The following is a 24,487-nucleotide window of genomic DNA, read 5'->3' on the forward strand; positions in this document are numbered from 1 at the left end:
TTTTTATGTAGTTTCATGAATGGTTTATTCATTTTTTTTTGGCTATCAACCCCCCCCCCAATTTTGTTGCTTCAGGTGATTGCCGAGTTTTCTGAGTGGTTGCATCAGTCCTGGAACACTGTGTGATAAGTGGTACACGTCCTGGCCAAAGCCTCTCCTCCATCTACAAGGCTGAAGACAGGAACAATGAGATCCTTGGATGGGTGCAATTGCAAGTAAACTAAAGGAATTTGGCTGCACCAACAAAGTATTGTTTCATTGATCTCCTTGCCACCGAATGCAGTATTACTTTTCACCATTAGTGTGCTTTGCCTGCAGGATGCATGTTCTTAGAGGATGCACTGCAACATCTCATTAAGGTAATTTAGACAGTACCTCCTCCCAAATGACCTTAATCACCAAGAAACAAGAGTAACAGTGGCAAAATCTTGCAACCTCCATCATGGTGTGGTTGAAGTAGGGCATTCAATCAGGCAGGAGGTTGGGGATCCTGTTACCTTGCAACCCTATCCCAATTAAATACATGGTGGGGAAGGTGCTTTAATGGTCTTCCTGCCCCATTGATAATTGTGGCCCTTAAGTGGTATTAACCCAGCAACAGACAGGAGACTTTCTATGCAGGAAGCACAGAGAGCAAAACCATGCATCTTTGCTTGTGGATTCGCCGGGATGGGTGGATCCCTTATTCAAACATACTCGATGTCGGATTGAAGGACCTAGCATCAGGAAAGGAGTGGGGTGAGCCATGGTTTCATCCCACCTTATCTTTCTAATCTTCTCCAGCCCTCCAAGATATCACCACACCTCTAAATTAGCTTCTTAAACATACTTTATTTTAATAACTCTGCTATTGATAGCTGTGCCTTTAAACTGCCTTGGCTGTAATCTCTGGAAGTAGCTCGCTATACCTTTCTGCCTCTCTAACTCTTTTCTTTTTCCTTTAATTCACTCCTTAAAATCTACCTCTTTGACCAAACATTCGGTAATCTGCCTTTATGTCTTTCCAAGACTCCGTGTCAAATTTTGCTATATAACAGTCGCGTGAAGAGTCTTGAAACTCATATTAAACGCACTATATAAATACAAGTTGGGTTAGAATTGTGGAATTCCAGACTTAACACCTATGTTGCCATCACCACTTAGATTTCAACAAGTCAAAGATAAAGCCCACCGCTACCGCAGTTGGACTAGTGAGGGGCAATAAATGCAGTTTTGCTCGCGTTGCCCAACTTTCCAGAAAAATTTTATAAATGGGAGAAATTGACTTCATGACATGCAGTAACAGAGATATTTGCAGGCAGATTATATTGGAAGTGCTTACAGATGAATACAGCAAACATTCAACTTCCACTTGAAACTTTCAGCAAGGTGAATACATATGAGAAAAGGAACACCTGCAGGAGCTGCTGCATGAACATTGATGGTGGCACAGTGGTTAGCCTCATAGTGCTAGGGACCCAGGTTCAATTCCAGCCTTGGGGACTGTGTGGAGTTTACACATTTTCACCCTGCCTGCGTGGGTTTTCTCACCCTGTCTACTTAGGTTTTCTCTGGGTGCTCTGGTTTCCTCCCACAGTCCAAAGATGATATAAAGATGTGCTGATTAGATAGATTTTCCATACTAAATTGCCCTTATTGTCCAGGGATGTGCAGGTTAGGTTACGGAGCTAGGGCAGGGTGAACAGGAGACTGGACCTGGGTAGACTGCTCTTTCAGAGGATTGGTGCAGACTCGATGGGCCGAATGACTTCCTTTTGTACTGTCGGAATCCTATGGGTTTCTATGTTGAGTGTGGGGCATACTTGGTTACCTCAGTGCATCCTTGGAAGGAGTAGCTCATTTCTATTATTTTGTTTGACCTCATTAGGTCATTAAAACATTTGCTTCATAAGTGGCTATGCGGCAATACCTGAATTGACACTGCGTTTCCTAGCAACATCCTTTCACTTCTCTGCTGTTGTATTTTCTTGGACTCGATTACCAGTTTGTTTCAAAAAGTGCCTCCCTCTTCCTGACTAACATGGGACACACAAGACTGGACTGTACGGGATTTCAGATGTTAACCCATGTTCTATTTCTTCATGTCACAAGCATGTTGTGCAAATAAATCATGATATGCCTGCATGTTGCCACTCCAAAGAAAACATTCTGGAAAGCATGTATGGAACATCCACAGAAATGGAAATTATTAATGTACATGAAATCTTGATACGTACATTAGTTTAGCATTGCAGCTGAGAAAATGCAGCCTACTTGCTGATTTGATTAACAATTTATTTTTGTTGTAAGAGTGAAATTTCCTTCCTTGACACTTTCTTGGGCCACTTGCCTCAGATCTGGAATTCAGTTTGCATAATAAGTATAAACCTACATTCGACATAGACATTACTTTAGGGCATCAGGGGGGCGGCATGTGGTGCAGTGGTTAACACAGCTGCCTACGGCGCTGAGGACCCAGGTTTGAATCCCGGCCCTGGGTCACTGTCCATGTGGAGTTTGCACATTCTCCCCCACAATCCAAAGATGTGCAGGGCAGGTGGATTGGTCACACTAAATTGCCCCTTAATTGGAAAAAAAAAAATCGGGTACTCGCAATTTTAAAAAAAAGAAAACTTTTAAGACATCAGTGTAGCCCACAATCAATTCCCCACCCACTTCCTGACTGTGAGGTATTTCTACCAGCAGAACTGATTTCTCATTTTATTAATGTTTGCTAGTCACTTTACATTACCCATTGGCTGAACCATTAAAACTTTTTTTTAAACAGCATTTCAGGAACACTCTGTTTCAGGACATTTATCTTTATTGTCTGCTCCATCCCCTCCCCCATTTCATTAAAACAGCTGCATGAACACAAAGTTCCTTGTTTGGCTTGTACCAGGAAACCATACTATCATGACAGATAACAACAACTGGACCATCTACCCTTGCATTGCAGGAATAATATTATTTTAGTCACTTCTCTTTCTGTCGCAGTGATTGACATTCAGAGCAGTTTAACTTCTGTCACAGTTAAAAACATCAAATATTTTGGAAACATCTTACACAATACAACTTAGTGCAGATTTCAATATTGCTGAGTCCATGCATTAATTTATTGGTGAGAACTTAGTGAAGTATTTGGAATTGGTTGGTACCACTTAGTTCTGAGTTACAATTACATTTGTTAGAAGTTCTGGGAAATTAAGTGTGAAAATTATTGCTGTGAATGGGGAAACAATTAGGAAATATTGACCACAATGTAGTTAAATTTAGTCTAAGGGTAATAAAGAGTTAAAGACAAGGGCGTTGGATTAATAAAGGGCTTGGTTCAGCTCTGGAAATTGTAAAATATCATATATAATCTTTGCTATCAGACTGGCCATTCAAAACCAAATTCCTTGAGGATTATGTTGACTTTGGGAATAGTGTAGCTACTATTGAATCAGCCACATCTTTCCTGCTTTCCAGTGCTACCATGCACAATGTATTTGGACCCTAGCTACATTTAGGGCTAACCAGGTGTCTTGGGCTTCTTCCAGTTCCACACCCAGTGCCCCAACTCATTTCCTGACTCCTAACCAACCTCAGACCCCATCAGCTGAACTTACCCCCTGTTTGTTTCTCTGAGTACAACAAAGACAAAGAACAACAAAGAAAATTACAGTACAGGAACAGGCCCTTCGGCCCACCCAGCCTGCGTCGATCCAGGTCCTTTATCTAAAGCTGTCCCCTATTTTCCGAGGTCTACTTCCCTCTGTTCCCCACCCGTTCATATATCTGTCTAGATGCATCTTAAATGATGCTATCGTACCCGCCTCTACCACCTCCGCTGGAAAAGTGTTCCAGGTACCCACCACCCTCTGCGTAAAAGAACAACAAAGAACAACAAGAGTATTCACACCTCAAATGCAGGGTCATTCCTCATGCCTCCCTGAAGTAGAGGACAGCGCCCCTTAAGTTCTTTCAGGGCCTCAGATTGTAATGAGTGTTTCCTGCTCAAAACAGTCCCACAGTCCAAGCCCAACAATTATATTCCATTATCTCTTTAGATACATCTTTCCATACTTAAAGCCTCACCCTCTTAAATGCTTCAATGCAAGAAGTATAACAGGTAAGATACATGAACTGAGGGCCTGGGTTACTGCATGGAACTATGATGTTATTGAAATTACGGAGACATGGTTAAAGGAGGGACAGGACTGGCAGCTTAACATTCCAGGATATAATTGTTTCAGAGGGGACAGAAGGGGAAACAAAAGAGGTGGGGGAGTTACGTTGCTGATTAGTGAGCAAATCACAGCTGTGTTGAGGAAGGACACATTGGAGGGATAATGTGAGGCATTTTGGGTGTAGCTCAGGAATAAGAAAGGTGAAATCACAATGTTGGGAGTGTACTATGGACATCCCAACAGCCCGCAGGAGACAGAAGAGTAGTTGTCTAGTCAGATACTGAAAAGGTGGGAAAAAAGCAGGGTAATTGTGATGGGTGATTTTAGCCTCTCCATATTGATTGGGAATCTCTTACAGCCACTCAGCCAGGGGCTCAGATGGAGAGGAATGGAATATATTAGATGTGTCCAGGAGGGCTTTTTGATACAGTATGTTAACAATCCAACCAGGGAGGGGCCATACTTGACTTGGTATTGGGAAATGAGCCAGGCCAGGTGTTTGATGTTTCAGTGGGGGAGCATTTTAGGCTTAGCAACCATAATTCCATAAGATTTTGGGTAGCCATGGATAAGGACAAGATGGTGTTCTGCAGGGATCAGTGCTGGGATCTCTGTTGTTTGTAGAATATACAAATGATCTGGAGGAAAATGTGGGTGGCTTGATTAGTAAGTTTGCGGATGACACGAAGATTGGCAGAGTTGCTGATAGTGCCGGGGATTGTAAGAGGATACAACAGGATATAGATAGATTGGAGATTTGGGCACAGAAATGGCAGATGGAGTTTAATTCGGACAAATGCAAGGTGATGCATTTTGGAGGATCAAATGTAGGTATAAATTATACTGTAAATGGCAGAACCATTAGGAACATTAATATACAGAGGGATTTGGGCGTACCGGTCCACAGTTCCCTAAAAGTGGAAACACAGGTGGCCAAGGTGATTAAGAAGGCATATGGCTTGCCTTCATCAGCCAGGGGGCTTTGAGGACAGTAGTTGGGAAATCATGTTGCAGCTATATAAAACTTTGGTTAGGCCGCATTTGGAGTATTGCTTGCAGTTCTGGTCATTACATTATCAGAAGGACATGAAAGCTTTGGAGAGAGTGAAATGAAGGCTCACCGGGATGTTGCTTGATCTTGAGGATGTTGGCTATGAGGAGAGGTTGAATAAACTAGGATTGTTTCACTGGAAAGATGGAGGCTGAGGGGAGACCTGATAGAGGTCTACTAAATTTTGAGAGGCATAGACAGGGTGGATAGACATAGGCTTTTTCCAAGGGTGGAAGGGTCAATTACGAGGGAGCATAGAACATAGAACATAGAACATTACAGCGCAGTACAGGCCCTCCGACCTACGATGTTGCACCGTCCTGTGAAACCCCTCTAAAGTCCCTCTACACTATTCCCCTATCGTCCATATGCCTATCCAATGACCATTTGAATGTGTTCAGTGTTGGCGAGTCCACTACTGTTGCAGGCAGGGCATTCCACGCCCTAACTACTCTCTGAGTAAAGAACCTACCTCTGACATCTGTCCTATATCTATCTCCCCTCAATTTAAAGCTATGTCCCCTCGTGCTGGACATCACCATCCGAGGAAAAATGCTCTCAATGTCCACCCTATCTAATCCTCTGATCATCTTGTATGCCTCAATTAAGTCCCCACTTAACCTTCTTCTCTCTAATGAAAACAGCCTCAATAGGCACAGGCTTAGAGGACCGAAGGGCCTGTTCCTGTGCTGTACTTTTCTTTGTTCTTTGTTCTAAAGCTTTTGCTGCTTCCCTGGATTTCTGGCCTGGCACATTTGTCAAGAATTATATACCTCATGTTCATATATGGAACATTTACTTTGAATAAGTACAATGCTATATTGTTGTGTTCAGAAATCTTTAACAAAAATAGTGATAATGTTATTGTATTAATTGATTCACTGTGGAGCAGAATGCTCATTTGACTTGATTCTTTTGCATCAAGTTGCTGGAAGTGAAAGATAGAACGACACAGTATTCTCTTGAGGAGACCTGGGACCTATCTGAACAGAGAAAACAAATCTCCTTATCAATCAGAGTTGGAGGGCAGCACAGTGGTGCAGGGGTTCGCACTGCTGCCTCACAGTGCCGAGGTCCCAGGTTCGATCCCAGCTCTGGGTCACTGACTGTGTGAAGTTTGCACATTCTCCTGTGTTTGCATGGGTTTCACCCCCACAACCCAAAGATGTGCAGAGTAGGTGGATTGACCTACCTTAATTAGAAAAAATGAATTGGGCACTCTTAATCTTTTTTTTAAAAGCCAATCAGAGTTGGAAAATTTGTAGAACCCTTTGGGCTGTGTGCTGATATGGAATGTGCACTGTGAATATCAAGAGTATTGAAATTGTATCGAGGCAGCTCAAAGGATCATGCTGTCATTTTTCAGTTTGAAATGTTTTGCCTTCAGGTTATATGACTGGCATAGAATATAAATTGTATCCATCAAGAGCATTACAATTGTAATGCAGCAACTAAGAATGGAATATACTGTATGGATACAAGTCACATTTTATTGCACTTTCTCTAATTTTCAAGTTGAAATGTTTTGTAATGTACTTTTACAAATTTTATGAAATATATTCATTGGAGAAAAAAATCAGATTGAAGAATCATGGAGTGTGAACCAGGAAGTGTAAATTAAAAGAATTCATTAGATGTCAAATTAAGTATGGAAAGCTTCACTACAGTATTTTTACAGTAAATCCTTGCCCACTATCTTTCAGCAGATGGCGTAGTGGCAGATCACAGTTATACATAGAACATAGAACATAGAACGATACAGCGCAGTACAGGCCCTTCGGCCCTCGATGTTGCACCGACATGGAAAAAAAGCTAAAGGCCATCTAACCTACACTATGCCCTTATCATCCATATGCTTATCCAATAAATTTTTTAATGCCCTCAATGTTGGCGAGTTCACTACTGTTGCAGGTAGGGCATTCCACGGCCTCACCACTCTTTGCGTAAAAAACCCACCTCTGACCTCTGTCCTATATCTATTACCCCTCAATTTAAGGCTATGTCCCCTCGTGCTAGCCACCTCCATCCGCGGGAGAAGGCTCTCGCTGTCCACCCTATCTAACCCTCTGATCATTTTGTATGCCTCTATTAAGTCACCTCTTAACCTTCTTCTCTCTAACGAAAACAACCTCGTCCATCAGCCTTTCCTCATAAGATTTTCCCTCCATACCAGGCAACATCCTGGTAAATCTCCTCTGCACCCGTTCCAAAGCTTCCACGTCCTTCCTATAATGAGGCGACCAGAACTGTACGCAATACTCCAAATGTGGCCGTACTAGAGTTTTGTACAACTGCAACATGACCTCATGGCTCCGGAACTCAATCCCTCTACCAATAAAGGCCAACACACCATAGGCCTTCTTCACAACCCTATCAACCTGGGTGGCAACTTTCAGGGATCTATGTACATGGACACCGAGATCCCTCTGCACATCCACACTACCAAGAATTTTACCATTAGCCAAATATTCCGCATTCCTGTTATTCTTTCCAAAGTGAATCACCTCACACTTCTCCACATTAAACTCCATTTGCCACCTCTCAGCCCAGGTCTGCAGTTTATCTATGTCCCTCTGTAACCTGCAACATCCTTCCGCACTGTCTACAACTCCACCGACTTTAGTGTCGTCTGCAAATTTACTCACCCATCCTTCTGCGCCCTCCTCTAGGTCATTTATAAAAATGACAAACAGCAACGGCCCCAGAACAGATCCTTGTGGTACGCCACTCGTAACTGAACTCCATTCTGAACATTTCCCATCAACTACCACTCTCTGTCTTCTTTCAACTAGCCAATTTCTGATCCACATCTCTAAATCACCCTCAATCCCCAGCCTCCGTATTTTCTGCAATAGCCGAACGTGGGGAACCTTATCAAACGCTTTACTGAAATCCATATACACCACATCAACTGCTCTACCCTCGTCTACCTGTTCAGTCACCTTCTCAAAGAACTCGATAAGGTTTGTGAGGCATGACCTACCCTTCACAAAACCATGCTGACTATCCCTAATCATATTATTCCTATCTAGATGATTATAAATCGTATCTTTTATAATCCTCTCCAAGACCTTACCCACCACAGACGTTAGGCTTACCGGCCTATAGTTACCGGGGTTATCTCTACTCCCCTTCTTGAACAAAGGGACCACATTTGCTATCCTCCAGTCCTCTGGCACTATTTCTGTAGCCAATGATGACCTAAAAATCAAAGCCAAAGGCTCAGCAATCTCTTCCCTGGCTTCCCAGAGAATCCTAGGATAAATCCCATCCGGCCCCGGGGACTTATCTATTTTCACCTTGTCCAGAATTGCCAACACTTCTTCCCTACGCACCTCAATGCCATCTATTCTAATAGCCTGGGTCTCAGCATTCTCCTCCACAATATTATCTTTTTCTTGAGTGAATACTGACGAAAAGTATTCATTTAGTATCTCGCTTATCTCCTCAGCCTCCACACACAACTTCCCACCACTGTCCTTGACTGGCCCTACTCTTACCCTAGTCATTCTTTTATTCCTGACATACCTATAGAAAGCTTTTGGGTTTTCCTTGATCCTACCTGCCAAAGACTTCTCATGTCCCCTCCTTGCTCGTCTCAGCTCTCTCTTTCGATCCTTCCTCGCTTCCTTGTAACTATCAAGCGCCCCAACTGAAACTTCATGCCTCATCTTCACATAGGCCTCCTTCTTCCTCTTAACAAGAGATTCCACTTCTTTGGTAAACCACGGTTCCCTCGCTCTACCCCTTCCTCCCTGCCTGACTGGTACGTACTTATCAAGAACATGCAATAACTGTTCCTTGAACAAGCTCCACATATCCAGTGTGCCCAACCCTTGCAGCCTACTTCTCCATCCAACACATCCTAAGTCATGTCTAATGGCATCATAATTGCCCTTCCCCCAGCTATAACTCTTGCCCTGCGGGGTATACTTATCCCTTTCCATCACTAACGTAAAGGTCACCGAATTGTGGTCACTGTTTCCAAAGTGCTCACCTACCTCCAGGTCTAACACCTGGCCTGGTTCATTACCCAAAACCAAATCCAATGTGGCCTCGCCTCTTGTTGGCCTGTCAACATATTGTGTCAGGAAACCCTCCTGCACACATTGTACAAAGAACGACCCATCTAATGTACTCGAACTATATCTTTTCCAGTCAATATTTGGAAAGTTAAAGTCTCCCATAACAACTACCCTGTTACTTTCGCTCTTTTCCAGAATCATCTTCGCCATCCTTTCCTCTACATCCCTAGAACTATGAGGTGGCCTATAGAAAACTCCCAACAGGGTGACCTCTCCTTTCCTGTTTCTAACCTCAGCCCATACTACCTCAGAAGAAGAGTCCCCATCTAGCATCTTTTCCGCCACCGTAATACTGTCCTTGACTAGCAGCGCCACACCTCCCCCTCTTTTGCCCCCTTCTCTGAGCTTACTAAAACACCTAAACCCCGGAACCTGCAACAACCATTCCTGTCCCTGTTCTATCCATGTCTCTGAAATGGCCACAACGTCGAAGTCCCAGGTACCAACCCATGCTGCCAGTTCCCCTACCTTATTTCGTATACTCCTGGCATTGAAGTAGACACACTTCAAACCACCTACCTGAACACTGGCACCCTCCTGCGAAGTCAAATCTGTGCTCCTGACCTCTATACTCTCAATCTCCCGTACCCCAAAACTACAATCCAGGTTCCCATGCCCCTGCTGAATTAGTTTAAACCCCCCCAAAGAGCACTAACAAATCTCCCCCCCAGGATATTGGTGCCCCTCAGGTTCAGATGTAGACCATCCTGTCTATAGAGGTCCCACCTTCCCAAGAAAGAGCCCCAGTTATCCAGAAATCTGAATCCCTCCTGCCTGCACCATCCCTGTAGCCACGTGTTTAATTGCTCTCTCTCCCTATTCCTCATCTCACTATCACGTGGCACGGGCAACAACCCAGAGATAACAACTCTGTTTGTTCTCGCTCTGAGCTTCCATCCTAGCTCCCTAAAGGCCTGCCTGACATCCTTGTCCCCTTTCCTACCTATGTCGTTAGTGCCAATGTGGACTACGACTTGGGGCTGCTCCCCCTCCCCCTTAAGGACCCGGAAAACACGATCCGAGACATCACTTACCCTTGCACCTGGGAGGCAACATACCACCTGGAAGGTTGAAGTTCAAATTGTTTATAAAGCTTTCAGATTGTCTGTAAAGCTATGACTATAAATATGGGCAATTGGGACTAGCTTGGTGGTAAAAACTGGGCGGCACGGACAAATTGAGCCGAAGGGCCTGTTTTCATGCTGTACAACTCTTTTGCAGAACAGAGAATCAGGATCTGAATGGCAATATGATCATAACAAGTTTCTGTCATAACTTCTTAAAAAGATCAGCAACTGAAAATTGATTTACTTTCCACTTCATGGGAAAATAGAGGAAATTTGTGCACGGTGAAATGATTAGGTCTGGCTACTCACGTTGTGGATGTGATCACACTCCACATTTATGATGATTGAATTTGACACTGAGTTGTTATAGAGTGTTGATTTCAAATGGGTTGGCTACCTGGTGGTTCTATCCAAAAACAACCTGTACTTTCACCATTGTTTCTCTGGTCATAAATTTTCAATTTCAGCCAAGGCATCAGGATAAAATGGTGCAGGCATCAGAATAAAGGGGCGGCATGGTGGCACAGTGGTTAGCGCTGCTGTCTCACAGCACCAGGGACTCGGGTTCAATTCCAGCCCCAGGTGACTGTGTGGTGTCTGCACGTTCTCCCCGTGTCTGCGTGGGTTTCCTCTGGGTGCTCCAGTTTTCTCCCACAGTCCAAAGATGTGCAGATTAGATGGATTAGCTATGCTGAGTTGACCCTAGGTGGAGTTATGGGGATAGAGTGGGGTTTGGGCCTAGGTAGGGTGCACTCTCAGAGGGTTGGTGTAGACTCGATGAGCCTAAAGGCTTCCTGCTTTACTGCAGGGATTCTATGAACAATTCTAGGAGCTATATTCTTAATTTACGTGTTGATTGTTGAATCTTTCTTGAAGGTGGAAAGGCTGATCATTCAACTGCATTTTTCCATCGACATGCTTGACCAATTTTGCTGGCAGCTCACAGTACAGCGACGTATGTGACATATTCACTGGCATATGTTACTTTAGCTGATGCAGAGACAGGTTGGAGAAATGTGGAATCGCCTAGATTACAGAATCGATTTTCTAAATATATCACTTTTCAAAATTGGAAGTTTAAGTTACCTGTAAAAATTAAATTTAAAATCTTTTTTAAAAAGTGGTGTTATCCATGGTGCCTTTGTCAATACTTATTCTCTCAATCAACATGTAGCCATCTGGGTTGGCCACTTTCAGAACACAAAATGGACGCTCACAGAGACACTAGGGAAATGTGGGCAATATTAAACAACAAGCAGGCACAGAGCCTGAATGTATATTTGGGAAGAAGTTACCTGACGGAATCGAAACTCTGGGTCGATTAGCATATTGATGGCCCATCTCCGAGGAACAAAGGACTAACACTCAGGTAGTTGATTCTGTCGCAGACATCCCGACGCCAGCACCCCAACCGAAAGACACAAACAAAGCAAGGCCAACGGCCACCTAAGACACGCCCAGCCATCAGGGCACCCACCCGTTTATTGGTTTAGATCGATCACAATGATCGAGAATCTGCCCAATTAATTGGGACCAAGTTTAAGGCCCGCCGAAAAGCACCCAAAGCCCCTCCAAGTATAAGAAGGAACCCCCGCAAAAGATTCACTCTCTTGGATTTGGCTCTCAAGCGGAGAGACCCTTCCACCAGCTGCACCAGAAGCAAGTAAGTTCAAGGTCAACGCTCGCTACCAGACGGACGACCAGACGGGCAGCACGGTAGCATTGAGGATAGCACAATCGCTTCATAGCTCCAGGGTCCCAGGTTCGATTCCGGCTTGGGTCACTGTCTGTGTGGAGTCTGCACATCCTCCCTGTGTGTGCGTGGGTTTCCTCCGGGTGCTCCGGTTTCCTCCCACAGTCCAAAGATGTGCAGGTTAGGTGGATTGGCTGTAATAAATTGCCCTTAGTGTCCAAAATTACCCTTCGTGTTGGGTGGGGTTACTGGGTTATGGGGATAGGGTGGAGGTGTTAACCTTGGGTAGGGTGCTCTTTCCAGGAGCCGGTGCAGACTCGATGGGCCGAATGGCCTCCTTCTGCACTGTAAATTCTGTGTAAAAAAATTCTGTGACCTTAGCTGTTCTGTATCTCTTCGAACCCAACAGCCTCAGATCCGAACAACGGCCATTGTTCCTCTGACTAAGTCGGCACCCGAAGTTAAGTATAGGCGTTAGCGTTAGAGATAGTTTAGTTTGTAGTACTGTTGTGCATGAGTAGATTTTACTGTGTGTGTATATAAATAGTATTGACTTTGAATTAACTAACTGGTGTATTGGATCTTTGATTGGTATTCAGTTTGAACCTTGTGGTATCGAGAGATACCTGGCGACTCTGAAAGTAAACATAATTAGGATTAAGGAAGGCGACCATATTGACCCCCATATTTATAGCAAGTAAACAGGGCAACAAACATCACATAAATAGATCATTATTGCATTGCTGTTTGCAGGGGCTTGCTGAGTGCAAAGTGACTGACATTCTTCCTGCACTACAGCAGTGACTGCATTTCAAAAGTACTTGATTTACTGTAGAGCACTTTAAGACACCCAGTGATTGTGAAAGATACTATGTAAATGCAAGTCTTTCTTTCTTCAAAACTGAATTTAAAGGCAAGATGAATCTTTAAACATGAGCAAGAAACAGCTTTAACATAAGTGCCACTGAAGGTTTAGTTATGGTTTGATTGCGAACGGTATTTATATTGTAATTTTTACAACAGTGGTTCTCTCAGTTTTTTATCCGTAGACCACTAAGGCTGGCCAAAAGGCCCCGCAGACCACCTACCATTCCGACCAGAGTTAATTGTTAGAATGGCAGTGTTTTGGTTGAGATTCTAATGTCTGGTTCTAAGCTGGAAATCTGATCTTGCAGTTGTACGTTGTAACAGTCATACAAATCTTACTTAAAACTACATTGCGTGTACTTAAGATGACTCATGCTATGCTCGCAGGAGCCGGTCAGATTGTGTGGTATCACAGAATGTGGTGGGTGTGAGGGTTCTGCTTGTTCTTGCATATGGCCTCGACTGTGGCGTTATGCATTAGTGACTTACATGTTGGACCGGAACGAGGGCCATCAGACCACCAGTACTCCATGGACCACACTTTGAGAACCACAGTTGTATAACTAATAATTAAGTACTTTGTAGTGTTATTGTGGGAGCTTAAACAAAAGTTGTTAACTGAGGTGAGGTTTGAAGAATGTTTACCAGCCCTGTATTTGAAGGATTTTGGAGTATGTGTTAAACTTTATAGTGCTTTGTGTTCTATAATAATAATAATTTTTATCACTGTCACAAGTCTGCAGTACATATGACAGAAAAAATGGTTTCTGATCAACCAGCAACTAACCTCTTTTGAGTGAGACATGGCTAAGAAATGTCTCCTTGGAGACAAATAGACAAGAATACATGCCTGGCAATGGAAAATTGGAACTCAGTCAATCCTCTGAGGCAGGCTATGTAATCCAAGGTTTGCTGTATTCCAGGACACTTAACGATTGACTGCTGAGTCTGGAGATGTAGACTTGTCACATTCTTATGAGCTGGCTTCAGATAGCTCTGCAAGGCATGATCCTCACATTTAAGCTGATCCTAGCTAGACAAATTAATCAGTGCCCTGGTGCTAGTAAACCGCTTAGTTTTAACATCAATATGCACAGAGGGATCCATAAATCTGAATCATTCTAATCTACAATTGGGATCTCTGGCCTAAATGATGTCATTATGAGTACATTGATATACATAGCAGTAACAACAGTAAGTAGGCCATTCTGTCCAAACAGTCTGTGCTGATATACCCTATGCAATAAAATTGTTCTAATGATCTATCCTGGTTTTATATGCCTTCAACCATTTTTCTTCATCCCCATGTCCAATCTAACCTTGACGGTTGACATAACTTCCCCTCAAACAGCAGAGAAGTGAATTCCATAGCTTCACAACTCTTCGTGTTAAGAAGTTTTTCCTGTCCTTTTCTAATCCTCTTGCATTTAATCTCGTACCTTGGCCATTTGTTCTGAAACCCTCCAACTACTGGAAATAATCCTTGTCCCATTGCTTTATAATATTAAAAACGTCCATCATGTCAATCCATAATCTGTCGTGTACCAAACGAAAAAAAGAGCAATCTTACAAGTCTGTCTTCAAATTCGTAATACCTCATAGTTAATCTTAGTTAATCCATGTTGTAGTTAATTTCTTCAGAATCTCCAGATTTTTCCCATACTGTGGAATGCAATACTGCACAGAGTAATCAAAGTGACACCCTTATTAAGAATTTTTCGTTATAGGGCAGCACGGTGGTGCAGTGGATAGCACTGCTGCCTCATGGCGCCGAGGACCTAGGTTCAATTTCGGCCCTGGGTCACTGTCCGTGTGGAGTTTGCACATTCTCCACGTATATGCGTGGGTCTCATCCCCATAACCCAAAAAAGATGTGCAGGGTTGGTGAATTTGCCATGCTTAATTGGAAAAAAAGAATTGGGTACTCTAAATTTATAATTGAAAAAATAATGTTTTGTTATATATCTGAGCTAAACGTAACTTCATCTCGGTCTGCCCCCCCCCCCCCCCCCCCCCCATTCATTTTATTTTATCCTTCTATTTACATCGAACATGCTAAATTGCTTCTGCATGTTATCCTCATCTATTCCTGTCTTCTTCAGATTTCCCACACCCCTTGCCTAAATTAAAAAGAACTCATCACTTTCCTATTTAGCTATTTTGTTAGTATTTTAACACATTCCCTGCTCAGATGAAGACTTCTCTTTACAAAAGTAACTCTCCCATCTGTCCCAGAATTAGTACAAATACCCAACCCTGCGGAATCCTTCTTCCTGACACCACTCCATTTAGCCATGTATTTATTACCCTGCTCTGCCCATCTTTCCGTGTTCTAATATTTGGCCGGGGATGAAATTCTGAACTGTGTGCCAGCTGTGGCTCAGTCAGTAGCACACTTACTCCTAAATTTCAAGGTTCCTGGTTCATGTTCCATTTCAGGACCGAGTACAAAAAAATCAGAGAGTGCACAGTATTGCACTGTCTTTCAGATGAGATATTAAACATGGGCTGGTTTAGCTCAGTGGGCTAGACAGCTGGTTTGTAATGCAGATCAAAGCCAGCAGCGCGGGTTCAATTCCCGTAGCAGTTTACCTGAACAGAAAAAAAATCTGAATATCTGATCATGATTATGTTGCTATGTGTGCAAGTCTGCTGAGTGTTAATTAGCTGCCGGGTTTCCTGTCGTGCAGCAGTGACTGCAGTTTAAAAAGTACTTTGTAGGTCTTTCATTCTTTTCTTTGCACCTGTGAAATCCTCCTCATAAATGTATTTCATAATCTCTTGAACTAATCTGTCTTTGGGCCTAACTTTATCTACATCAATTGATTCCACATCTTTTTTTTTTTAAATAAATTTAGAGTATCCAATTCATTATTTCCAATTAAGGGGCAATTTAACGTGGCCAGTCCACCTAGCCTGCCCATCTTTGGGTTGTGGGGGCGAAACCCACGCAAACACGGGAAGAATGGGCAAACTCCGCACAGACAGTGACCCAGAGTCAGGATTCGAACCTGGGACCTCGGTGCTGTGAGGCACCGTGCTGCCTTTGATCCCACATCTTAATTGGTTGTTCTCCTTCCCTTCATGGAACAGATGAAATAAATTCCAGATAATTGTACGTTCTAATTATGTGTTCTTCCAACGTTTGATCTGGAAAGTCTTAAACACAGTGCTAGGTATCCATACAGCTCAGATGTTGAGCAAACAATAAAAAACTAAGTCTTTTGAGAATTGTTGATCTGTGTTGACATTTACCTTCATTTATTTGTTAAATCTATGTTTTCTGGACTAGGAATAATCACAAATACAACCAGGTGAGTCTACTTGCTTGAAATGAAAGTACAATTTTACAGAAACAGAAAATACTTGTGAAGATGAGCATGCATTGCACAAAATCGTTTGATCAAAATCTTGTTATTTATAACTTAGATGGCACGGTGGCACACTGGTTAGGGTTAGCACTGCTGCCTCACAGCGCCTGGTTCGATTCTGACCTCGGGTAACTTTAGCATTTTCTCACTGAGTCTGTGTGGACTTCCTCCGGTTTCTTCCCACAGTCCAAAGATGTGCAGGTTAGGTGGGTTGGTCATGCTAAATTGCCCCTTAGTGTCCAAAGATTAGTTGGGGTTACGGGGATAGAGCCCAGGCAGAGTGCCCATTTGGAGGGTCCATGAGAATCCACAGGATGAATAGCCTCCTGCTGCACTGTAGGGATTCTATGATTCCATTCTACATTTAGATATCATACACAATTTAAAACTTATGTATTGATGCTTCTTGCATGTTACTGAAAACAGGATTTCTTTTTACTCTAATCTGGATGATATATATTAACATTTAATTTTCAATATATATAAACATTTGCTTTTAAAAATATTGACTCTAGATCTGCAGGAAGTTCAACAAAATAAATATATGGGTATTTTACACCTAATTTGTCTCTGTCCCCAAATTGTGCTTTGTAAACAAGCAATAATATGGTTATTATTTAATAATTTAAAAAATAAACCTTTACACAGTCAAAAGTCATTTACAGCTCAGAAGGAGGCCTTTTGGCCCATCGAGTCCATGCCAGCTCCTCGCAGAGCAAACCAGTCATCCCCATCCCTCCATTTGGCCCTCGTAACCAGGCAAGTTTACATCAAATGTACATTCTGTTTCCTCTGAAATCATTGATTGTATCCATATGATTGTAACAATGTATTTATCTTGTACAAATTAATTTGATGTTGTGCCAAACACTATTACAGGATATTGGTTTTGAAATTCTATTATTGACTATCACTCACTACTGAGGGTGATTGTCTTCCACAAGTCCAATTCTGGATCTGCAAATTTTATGTCTTGTGGGATGTCTGGTTTGGTCATCCTCACTTTTCCTCTGTGTTTTGTTGCCTTTGGGTCTCAAATGCTAGATCTTTACCACAGACTCTGTTGCCATCTGGTTCGGTCCAAGGTGATGGTTTCCCACAAGTTGTTGGCTTTCAGCACATCATTGAACACATAACCTGTTCTTCTTTGGCGTATCTGGTCTGACTGAGCTGGGAGAAGATCTGCTTTGGGAGATTGGTATCTGACATCTGAACTATATGACCAACCCAATAAAGCTGATAGTGGATAATCATAGCCTCAATGCTTGGAGTGTCTGCTTGTGAGAGGTCACTGATGTTGGTGCATCTATCCTCCCTCTTAACACGGATAACCTTCCACAAGCAGAGTTGATAGTATGATTCCAGTGTGTTTAGGTGCCTCCTATATGTTGTCCATGTTTTAACGTTGTGGAGTAAGGAAGGGACCATGACTGCTTGGTAGGCCATGAGCTTGGTTTCAGTTTTGATATCATAATCTACTGTGTACAGGATTAGGCATAACCCATATTTGTTTAGAATTCGCTACCATTGGTATAGCAAGGTATACAGGTGAATAACATTCACTTTTCCTTTTGGGCAGCTGTTCCAATATGTGAGCAGGACTAACGTTTTTTCATCAGGAAGCAAAGTGAGAGCATTGAAAGCAGATCACAGGTAAGGCACGGGAGCAAGAAGGAACAATGAACTTCAGAACCAAAGTGTGATCATGGAAAGAGTAATGTAGCTCATTCTAAGATCCAAACGGGTGATAAGGAACAGACCAAAGAGAAAATGCTGGAAAATCTCAGCAGGTCTGGCAGCATCTGTAGGGAAAGAAAAGAGCTAATGCTTCAAGTCCAGATGACCATTTGTCAAAGCCCTTTATGATAAAGAACAGACAGTTACCAACCTCAATCAATGTTAACTTTTCTTGATACAATGAATCTTTTGTGGTAATTATTTTGTACTTGCAGGTAAATTAAGAATAAGTAACAAGGCTATAATGATACTTAAAATTCTCAGTTCCTCACATTTCACAAATCACCCCATAGGTTAGTCTGCTTTTTTTAAATAAAAGATTACTTTGTTAAATTAAATATATTTTAGATTTGAACAATTTAAACATTAAAAGAAGATATGTAATGTTTTGTAGTTAAAACACCTCATAAGGAAAACCAAAGATGTGCAGGTTAGGTAGATTGGCCATGCTAGTTGTCCCTGAGTGTCCAGGTTAGGGATAGGGTGGGGAAGTGGCCCAGGTATGGTGCTCTTTCAGAGGGTCGGTGTGGACTTGATGGGCTGAATGGCCTCCTTCTGCACTATAGAGATTCTTTGGATTTCCTTTTTGAGATGAAATATGATCCATGCTAATAGGATTTACAACCAAATTGATAATTGAATCATGATGTTTGTGTAATTGTTTTTATCTATGATTAGCCCACATGATGTCCAAAACAGAGTGAAATAATGACTGAAAATAATTTTTATTATTTTAAAAGTGTAATGCGAATGCATGTTAATTACAAAGACAGGTAATTGATAGATGGGAACATGTACAATCTGAAAAACTGTCGGAACATAAACTTATTTATTAGTATATTTTTGTACAGTTACTAAGCTGAGTGCTTGAAGATTAAACAGATTTATATAACTCTTAAGAGGATATCAGATTGTATTCTTTAGTTCAGGAAGCCTTGGAAACCAAATGTAGGAGGATAAACTTTTTTTTATAGTACTAGTGATAAAGAACAAACATTATAAGAATAACAAAGCATACTATCTAAATGGTGAGAGATTGCAGAAATAAGATGCAGAGTAATCTGGATGTCCTAGTGTATGAATCACAAAAGGTTAAGGTACAGCAAGTAATTAGGAAAACCAGTAGAATGTTATTGTTTCTTGCAAGGAGAATTTAATATAAAAATAGGGAGGTTATACTTGCACAGCATTGTTGAGACCACATCTGGAGTACTGTGTGCAGTATTGGTCTCCCTATTGAAGGGAGGATGTAAATGCGTTGGAAGCAGTTCAGGAAAGATTTATCAGACTAATATCTGGAATGGGCTGGTTGTCTTATGAGGAAATTTTAGACAGGTTAGGCTTGTATCTGCTGGAGGTTACAAGAGTAAAGGTGAAGGGTGGCAAGTGGCGCAGTGATTAGCACTGGGACTAGGGCGCTGAGGACCCGGGTTCGAATGTCCGTGTAGAATTTGCATATTCTCCCCGTGTCTGTGTGGGTTTCACCTCCACAACCCAAAGATGTGCAATCTAGGTGGATTGGCCATGCTAAATTGCCTCTTAATTGGGAAAAAAAATAATTGGGTACTAAATTTATTTAAAAAAAGAAGAGTAAAGGTGACTTGATTGAAACATACAAGATCCTGAGGGGTCTTGACAGGGTGGATGTGGAGAGGATGTGCAAGAATTGAGAACTAGGTGTCGCTGTGTCAAAATTAGAGGTCGCCCATTAAGGTGGAGATTAGGATAATTAATTTTCACTCGAGATTGTGAATCTTTCGAACCCACTTCTCCAAAAGGTGGTGGAAGCAGCGTCTTTGAATATTTTTAAGGTAGATCTAGATAGATTATTGATAGGCAAGGTGTGAAAGGTTATTGGGGTAGGCAAGAATGTGGAGTTGAGGTTACAATCAGATCAGCCATGACCTTATTGAACATTGGAGCATGCTCAAGGGGCCAGATTGGCCTACTCCAGCTCCTAATTCGCATTTTAAATTTTAATAAAGTTAACCTTATAAAATCAATAATAAGGAGCAAATGTGTAATACAATTGTTTAGTCTTGAATATCAAATGGTGTTTGCTAACAGGACTTTTATTTCGCTGATTAATGGCACTCTGTTGCTAGAAATATAAACGCAAGAGCGAGAGGCCATATATATACGAATTCAACTGCCAGAAATGCAAAATAGTTGCTAATAAATTCAACAGAACAACAAAGATAAATGTATTTTACTCTGGAGAGTGGTCAGATATGAAACTCAGTATCACAGGAAATCCTTGCAGCAAATAGTTTCAATGCTTATACACGAGTGTATAAGAAATAGAAAGATGAATGAAATGAAATGAAAATCGCTTATTGTCACAAGTAGCCTTCAAATGAAGTTACTGTGAAAAGCTCCTAGTTGCCACATTCCAGCGCCTGTTTGGGGAGGCTGGTACAGGAATTGAACCGTGCTGCTGGCCTGCCTTGGTCTGCTTTCAAAGCCAGCGATTTAGCCCTGTGTTAAGCAGTAATGAGACTGGGAATATAAACACCAGCACAGGATGGTTGGGCAGAATGGCCTATTTCAATGCAATATTTTTAAAAACAAAAATGAAATGAAATTATTTGAATTATTGCATTAAGCAACCTCATTGTTGATCAGCTGCAATGGATTTAATGATTTTTCAGAATTTGATGGAGGGAAGAAAAAGACAAAGAATAGTATTCTATTACACTACGCAATGAAAACTATTATTTTGGCATATTGCCAAGGCACGGGATATGGTTTGCAAAATATTTCATCATTTCACTTTTGAAGTGAGGACATCAGCAGTATGGCCAGGTAGCCCAAGGCCTCAAAAATATTTAATTATCCAGTAATATATTATATTGGACGTATAAAACAATGCTCGTCATGGGTTTAATGTATACAACCGAATTTACGGGTTTATTTTGTTTCCAATGGGTTGATATATTTGAGACTTCCTTCTACCTGTATTTAAATAATATTCAAATGTAAACTATGGTCCACAACAATGTAAAAAGCTTTGCGGGAATGATATGCGTAATATCTTCAGTGTCTGTAAAAATTCAAAAGATTTGGGCAACTAATATTAAGTGGCACTTCCCTCCCATTGGATGTCAACCTGCCTAGCAGGTTTGCTTGCTGTGCACCTCATCGGCCGCTAGAACTCACTCGGCTTCCTCCTGGCTCGCCGCACTAGATCACGTGCGTTAGTGATAGAACGCACCCAGATGGGAGCGTCCCTGTGATTGGAGCGGAGGCCGCCGGGCGCGAGGCGGGGCATTGTGACGCAGAGCAGCGATCAGCTGTTGGAGTTCCACAACAATAACAATCCAGGGAGGTGAGAGCGGAGAGGAGCAAACAGGACATTCAGCCGGAGACGCTCTCAAAAAAAAACATCAACAACAAAGAAAAAAGGGGGGCCTGTAAAAAAAGAGATCCTGCTGCAACTCCGAATTAACCCTCTCTTTTGTTTTCTACCTCACACGCAAACAAAAAAAATTGCAAACAAAAAACGAGCCGGAAATATTGTTTACATGCAAAAGAGCAGCAGGAGAAGAAGAAGAAAGTGCAATATCTAAAGTCAGGCAAGTAGCATGAACTTTCCTTCGTCTGGTTGTATTTTTCCTGCGGACTCTTGCGTTAGAAGAGAGAAGGTGCCAGAAAAGACAAAGCGAAGTGAACTGCAATCGAACAACACGAACTGGTGCTATCGGAATAAAGTGTACTTTGTTAGATCGATTCCGTTTCTTTTTTTTGTTCAGCGCGGCAGCACCGAGTCGTGCTAATGTGGCAATGTTAGCGTTTTAAACCCTGATCACCGAGCCCTTTATGTGCGATATCTATCGTCCACAGCTCGGGTGTCGACTTACTCGATCCCCCCCCCCCCCCCAGCCAGGCGACCAGCTGGGCGCTTCAAAATGCTTGCGTTAGCTTTTTAAGGCGTAACTAAACAGTCTTCAACGGGGCTCTGCGGTTTCTGGAGAAGATGAGGTTAGAGACATTTTGCTTGTTGCTCGCCCGAGTCTGTGCGGATGTTTGTTTTCCTGCCTGCAATGTTTAATGACCGGTTAGTCAGCGTTGGTGTTTTTTTGTTTTCAAATGGTCGCTGAGTCAATAATAGTTCCATTGCGTTCGGGTTCACAGCAGTATGTTATCGAAATAAATTCGAGTCACTTGCGTGGATTATTTATGGTGCTGTAATGGAACTCTTCTCGACGAACAAAGAATTGGACCATTAACACGGTTAATCTGGAGTGATTAATTTATTTTGCGCACACACACACACCAGAAGCTCCACATTGTGGGGGCCTGACTGAAGGGATTCCGAATGCAGGTGGTTCTGCTCCCGTTCCATCTTCTCCTGATTCGGCAGAATTCCGGGTGTCACTGGCATTCAGTACCTGGGATATTGGATTGTAGCCAGCCGGTGCCATGGCAACCCTGGGTCTGCTTCCATCTTCCAGCCCAAACGTGCGACTTGGGTATCTGCCCCCCCCCCCCCCCCAACAGATGCTGCTAGGTGACTGACAGCGGATTTACTTTGCCCAGCCATCTAGCCAGGCGTTGTCGTAATTGTTCGAAAAGTTTGTTCCGTCGGCTGAACCCAATTTTGGATTAATGCCAGTAATCCTCTGGTGGACATCTGGCCTTTTTTGAAATGTTGGAAATTAAAATTTATGCTCGTTACAAATGCAGGCAAGTGGGACTAGCTTAGTGATAGAAACTGGGCGGTATGGACCAGATGGGCCGATGGGCCTGTTTCCCTGCTGTAAACATCTATGACTCTACTGTGATTATAGAATGCTCATGTGACACAAAGTTGCACACTACATTACAAAACAATTACAGCTATAGAGAATTCTCCGTATATTGTGAACAAACCTAACCCAGAACATTTGCAAAATATCTTCTAATGTATAGAAATCATGATATTCCCTTGTGCACATTCACTAATTGCCAAATTACATGGTATAATACTGTTGGCCAAATCACTAGATGGAATCAGATGAGCAAACCCATTCGGTCCATTAGAGTCAAATTGATCCTGCAATATCCAACTGATACTTAAATGAACCCAGAGTTTTTGCTTCCCATCACTTCAACCAGAAGTCAATCCAGAAGGGGCAGCACGGTAGCATTGTGGATAGCGCAATCGCTTCACAGCTCCAGGGTCCCAGGTTCGATTCCGGCTTGGGTCACTGTCTGTGCGGAGTCTGCACATCCTCCCCATGTGTGCGTGGGTTTCCTCCGGGTGCTCCGGTTTCCTCCCACAGTCTAAAGATGTGCAGGTTAGGTGGATTGGCCATAATAAATTTCCCTTAGTGTCCAAAATTGCCCTTAGTGTTGGGTGGGGTTACTGGGTTATGGGGATAGGGTGGAGGTGTTAACCTTGGGTAGGGTGCTCTTTCCAAGAGCCGGTGCAGACTCGATGGGCTGAATGGCCTCCTGCATTGTAAATTCTATGATCTATAAATTCTATGATCTAGGCATTCATCATCTTGCACTTTGGGGAAAGACCTTGCAATCTGATGGTATTCAATGTAAACCCCCTGAAATAATTAAAAAAAAAAAACTTTACAGAATATGCACAAGTCCATAGTGTGTTATGGATGCCTGCTAGAAGAGCAACACGGTGGTGCAGTGGTTGGCACTGCTGCCTCACTGCGCCAAAGTCCCAGGTTCGATCCTGGCTCTGTCCATGTGGAGTTTGCACATTCTCCCAGTGTTTGCGTGGGTTTTGCCCCACAACCCAAAACGATATGCAGGGTAGGTGGATTGGCCACGCTAAATTTCTCCTTAATTGGGAAAAAATGATTTGGGCAATCTAAATTTAAAAAATGGATGCCTGCTATAATTCAGTATGGAACAGAACCACCTGCAGTTTGCCCTTCAAGCCATACACTATCCTGTCTTGGAAATACATCACTATTTCTTCACTCTCACTGGGTCAAAATCGTCAAACTGCCTGTCTAAGAGCTCTGTGGATGTATCTACACCACATGGACTGCAATGGTTCAAAAAGGCAGCTCACCATCACCTTCTCAAGGGCATTTAGGGATGGGTAAGAAATGTTGGCCTAGCCTGCAACACCCAAACCCCATGAATACAAAATGTTGATGCTTATTGGGGGACGATTCTCTGTCCGTATTGTCCCTGGCGCACATCCCGCTACGCCGGGAGAATAGCAGGAGAGCCCCAAAATAGACTCTTTGCCAGGTGCCGAACAGCTTGCGATGCATCCCGCCCGCTACAGGTGATGAAATATGGTTCATGCCCACCATGAACATTTAAATATGCTGCGTCCATTTAAAGTCAGATTCTACCAGCTCCCTGTATTCCCCTCCCCCAGCCGGTGCCAAATGAGGCTGGTGGGAATCGCTATTGGTTTCCACCACTAGAGACTAGAGGTGATGACCACGTGTGAGGGGGAGTGGTGGTGCTCAGAGGCCATTGGAGCCCCTGGGTTGTCATTTA

The 24,487-nt window shown here is 42.7% G+C and overlaps 1 protein-coding gene across 4 annotated transcripts in view; it reads left to right on the top strand.

Moving 5' to 3' along the window:
• The first annotated feature begins 715 nt into the window (after window positions 1-715).
• Window positions 716-24,487, top strand: part of tp53inp1 (tumor protein p53 inducible nuclear protein 1) — a 63,202-nt gene continuing 39,430 nt past the window's right edge. Inside the window, exon 1 of one of the 4 annotated variants that reach the window (XM_038808992.1) lies at window positions 716-738. The gene's annotated coding sequence lies outside the window, so the exon portion shown is untranslated. Of the gene's footprint in view, window positions 739-21,088; window positions 22,004-24,487 lie in introns of those variants that run through there. The other 3 variants (XM_038808994.1, XM_038808990.1, XM_038808993.1) reach the window with 3 other exon arrangements.

This window comes from Scyliorhinus canicula, chromosome 10, assembly GCF_902713615.1.
Source record: "Scyliorhinus canicula chromosome 10, sScyCan1.1, whole genome shotgun sequence".
In the NCBI taxonomy this organism is placed as follows: Eukaryota; Metazoa; Chordata; class Chondrichthyes; order Carcharhiniformes; family Scyliorhinidae; genus Scyliorhinus; species Scyliorhinus canicula.